We start from the raw sequence: 4,775 nt of genomic DNA, 5'->3' as shown, positions 1-4,775 counted from the left end.
GCAGTCAAGTGATCGATAATCCTATCCCTCACAACAGATTCCATCAGCTTACAAACAACACTTGTCAGACTGACAGGGCGATAGTTGCCGGGGCTGCTTTTTTCACCTTTTTTGAACAATGGTGTTACTTGAGCTTCTTTCCAGTCGGACGGCAAAGTTCCTTCGTTCAAGGTTTTTTGAAAGAATACTGTCAATGGGCTGGCCAGAACGGATGCTAATTCTTTGAGCAATCTGGGATGGAAGCCGTCTGGTCCACATGACTTGTTGGGATTTTGAGTTACCAGGCGCTTGAGAACCTCTTCTTCGTGTATTTCAAAACATGTCAACTTCGAGCCGACTGGGCGCTCCTCAATATCTGGAATACTGTTCAAGTCCTCATCTGTGAACACACTGCTGAAGACATGATTAAGAACGTTAGCCTTGCCCTCATCAGAGGAAATCTTTCGTTGGTCTACTTTCAAATCAGTTGTTGTTGTTTCCAGTTTGTAGGTGATGAAGTAGTCGCGCAGTGACCTCTTGTTACACCTGGACTCAGCAGGTTTGATTTTGTTTCAATGACATCTGGAGGCTTCATCAATTGGTCCTGCAGTCTTGTTTGCTGCCCAAGCTGTGACGATGCTCATGCACTACAAGGAAGCCAGGCGATTTGTCTGTGTTAAATAGGCGACTGTAGCTTTTATTATGGCGCGTTGAACGTTTCTTTGAAAGTTGCCTCCACCAAGAAGTACTCGAACAGATGGGTGCAAAATATCCAAGGCCTGAACACTGGAGATTAGTGCCTGACGCTCCCGACTAAACTGTCGGCATGAAAGGAAAAAATGCTCTATGGTATCCTCCACCCCACAATGCAAGCACATGGGGTGGTCAGTCATGCCAAATCGATGGAGATACGATCGAACACCAGCATGACCCAAGCGAAGTCGTGTAAGTACTACGGCAGTACGACGAGCACAACCGGCAACCCATGGAACAGGAGACAAATCACGCCGCACCGCAGCAAGGTACTGCCCCTTCCCACCAGCAGCCAGGGCAGCAACCCAGTCCAGCTCCCAAGACCTGAGTATACATGAACGAAGCAAAGCAAGCATATCAGAACAAGATGGACGAAATTATCAGAAGTTGGCAAATTTGATAAACAATATCACGGCAGGTGTCCGTTGGGGAACGCAGGAGTTGCAAGGCTACAAATGAATCAGAGTATATAACCCAGAATGATGATGTCTCATTTCCAACCATCATCAAAGCTTGTAGTATGGTAATAAATTCAGCAGACAGGATGCTATGAATGGGGTTTAGCCTCCATGCCACAGCTATTTCTTGTGATGGTATATACAAACCACAGGCTGTGGATGGACCATCAGTTAATCTTGACCCATCACAGTAGATTGCCCTGTAACCAGAGTAATGTTCCCTCACATGAATTGAGAATGCAGTAGAGTTATCTACCCCCATAACAAAGCAGAAATCAACACAAATCAGATGAGCTACACAATTCCAAGGAGGAATAGGATCAAATGCTGGATAGGGCTGACGATAACAGACCGGAAGCCCCAGGTCAGCCAGCTGCTGAGGACTGTGTCTGAGTACAGATGGAGCACCGCCACATACCAATGCTGCGGTATGATCACCGGCTGGACGATACTGCAGCCGTATATATGTACTGGCAGTCAGATATTTCTGTGTCAGTTCCAGTGGCACAACATGAGCCTCCACTTCCAGGGAATTACTTGGTGTGGTTCAACAAGCACCCAGGACCAGTCTAAGACAGGCATTTTGTAAAACATCCAATCTTGTCAATTGTGCAGGTGATGCAGTCTGGTAAAAGACACATCCATAGTCTATCTTGGCCCTGATGTAGGCACAGTAAAATTGACTGAGAAAGCAACAGCTCAGACCCCAGTTAGGCGATGCCAAGTGCTTGAGCAAGTCCATACGGCGAATCACATCTGCACGTAAGTGGATCAGATGTGGTCCTCACTTAAGGCGAGGAGCATCTAATATAATTCCAAGTACCGTATAACTTATGTTGTAGCTCATATCTAAATGGTTGCCATCCATACCTCAAGACCAGCACATTTACACACTTATGAGAAAAGTATTGAAAAACAGTTTTTTGGGCATTTACCACCAGCCCCCAGGTTGTGCAATACATCTTGAATTCATTCAGGTATTGCTGCATGAGAGTCTTGGTTGCTCCCATTGTTGGGCCCTGGGCGTGGGCGCAGACTGTGATATCCTCAGCATATAAAAGTACGCTCACTCCATCAATTTGGGGAACATCCATCAACATCAAATTGAAGAGCAAAGGGCTCAAAACAGCACCCCATGGCACTCCAGTCAACAGTGGAAGTGGACATTCAGCAGACATCCTGTCTGCTGAATTGGATCAGACAGAACTCCATTAACTGGCACACAGGTGGTGCGAGATGTTAGATATGCATGTAACCAACGTGCCATGGCACCACCAATTCCAGCCTTTGCCAACTTATAAAGCAGACCATCAACCCAGACTTTGTCAAATGCTGATTGCAAGTCTATGTACACAACCAAACATACCCCAGAGGCAGTCTGGGCTGCACAAATATATTTTTCTAATCAAAGCAAAATATCCATAGTGCCATGCCCACGTCTAAATCCACATTGGCTTGGGGTGAGAACTTGAGAAGGGACATTTGCTCTACTATGTACCTACTCAGCTACTCTAGTCGAGCAGCCACTAGACGTTCCAACAGTTTACCAAGACAAGACAGAAGGGTGATGGGGCGATATGCAGATGGTGATGTCGGATCTTTCCCAGGTTTCAAGATCAGTAGTATAATGCCTTCCTTCCATGAGGTTGGAATGATGGCCCTAGTTGGAAGCTTTGGTCATATAAGGTTAGGATTGTATTGTACTGTTCATTGGAAAGGGCCCTCAAGAAGCTGTTGTGTATGCTATGCTATCTTTGCCTGGTGCAGTCATTTGCATGTGCTTCACAGCCAGGCACAGTTCATCTCTACTGAATTCTGAAAGGGTTGTTATAGTTCCCAGTTTCAGCCCAGCTACCAACAATTACTCTATGCAAGTCAGCAGGAACTCTCAGGTCTCCACTCTCTTCAACCACCTGGAAGGTACGGCAGAATAAGTTTGCCTTGTCAAGGGTATTATTCAACAATTTCCCATTGTCAACAAGGGGATATTGGGGCAGAGTAAGCTGTGATCGCAGCAGTCAAATCTTGCGCCATGCAACACCAATGGGTGTTGTATAGGTTTTGATGACAAAAATGCTCTTTTATATGTACGCTTGCTTTGAAATATACAATTCCTGGCTAAGGCCTGACAGCGCTTATATTCTATGAGATTATCCCGAGTAGGGTGTCTCTCCAGCGCTCGGCGGGCACGATGTCTGCCCTTAATTGCTTCCCCACATGCTTCATTCCACCAGGGAGAAGTTTGTCGATTTATGTGCTTGCCCTTTGTCTGCGGAATACAGGCAGATGCGGCATCAATAATGCATGATGTTATGCCGTCGGACACTTCCTCTACTGATGCTGGTTGTATCAGGGTAGGAAGGGCCAAGTGACCAGACAGTCTTTGCAAGGTTTCAGAAGTTGGTTTCCATTTTGGGACAGGCAAGGATAACACGGTTTGAAGAGGAACACTTGAAGAAGCCAAAATGGGATAGTGATTGCTTCCCACATCCCTCAGCCTTTCCAGATGAAAGTGTGGTGAAACATTAGATGAAACTAAAAAGAGATCCAAGCAGCTACCTCTGCCTGTTCTGCGATCTGTATATGTATGAAAATAAATTTCATTGAGTAGTGTCATCGAAGTGGAAAGGAGAAGTTGTTTGAGGGCCTGCCCAGCAGCATCTGCATGAGAGCAGGCAGAAGAAAGAAGTGGGGAATGCGCATTGAAGTCCCCAGTTATTAGAAAAGGTGGATCAAGCTGCTCAGTATAGTAAAGTAGTTCTTGGAAAGTAACTGCAGCATTGGGGTTATAGAGATTGAGAATTGAAAAGAAGTTGCCAGTGCCCAAGAGGACCCTAACAGCCTGCAGCCCTAAAACCCCCCCTTGGAATGCATTCAGCCCAATCTCCTGGAAGCATAAAGATTGATGGATCAAAGTACAAACCCCACCGCCACCATGTGCCACTCAGTTGTGCCACAAGCAGTGATATCCATAAAATGTTGGTAAGTAAGCATCCTTCACCCAAGTCTCAGTAAGACACATAAGACTTGGCTTCAGGCTATAGAGAAGTAACTTAACTTCAGCTAACCTAGCATCGAGACTATTGCAATGCAAGGAAACAAGAGAGAGTGACATATCAGCTACAGGGTGAACTATTTCTTTTGGCGATGACGTGACTTTGATCGATCCATTTTCTGTGTTTTAGAGCCCATACCAAATGGCAACTTACTTCTGCCCCTAGGACCAGTGCCCAGAACTGGGCTAGGTTTTGGTAAAGATGGAGTAGCCCCAATACTGTCACAATGCCGACCAGCACGCCTCCCAGAAACCACTGAGTTCCATTCCTTACTGGATGCTACATCTTTGCTTGACATATCTGACTCTGATACCAATTTGAAATTCTCAACTCCAAATCCCACCCCCAATTCTTCATCAGCCGAACAAACATCATCTGGCATTGGAGAGGACATAGGAACATCAACCCTGGCAGGTTGATCCATAGCAACAGCAACACAATCAGCAGAGACAGCAGCAACACAATCAGCAGAGATAGCAGCAACACAATCAGCCGAGGCATCAACAACTGTAGACTCAGGGACAGATAG

The sequence above is a fragment of the Hyalella azteca genome, unplaced genomic scaffold (assembly GCF_000764305.2).
Source record: "Hyalella azteca isolate HAZT.00-mixed unplaced genomic scaffold, Hazt_2.0.2 contig10570, whole genome shotgun sequence".
In the NCBI taxonomy this organism is placed as follows: domain Eukaryota; kingdom Metazoa; phylum Arthropoda; class Malacostraca; order Amphipoda; family Hyalellidae; genus Hyalella; species Hyalella azteca.
This window is presented reverse-complemented; position numbering follows the sequence as displayed.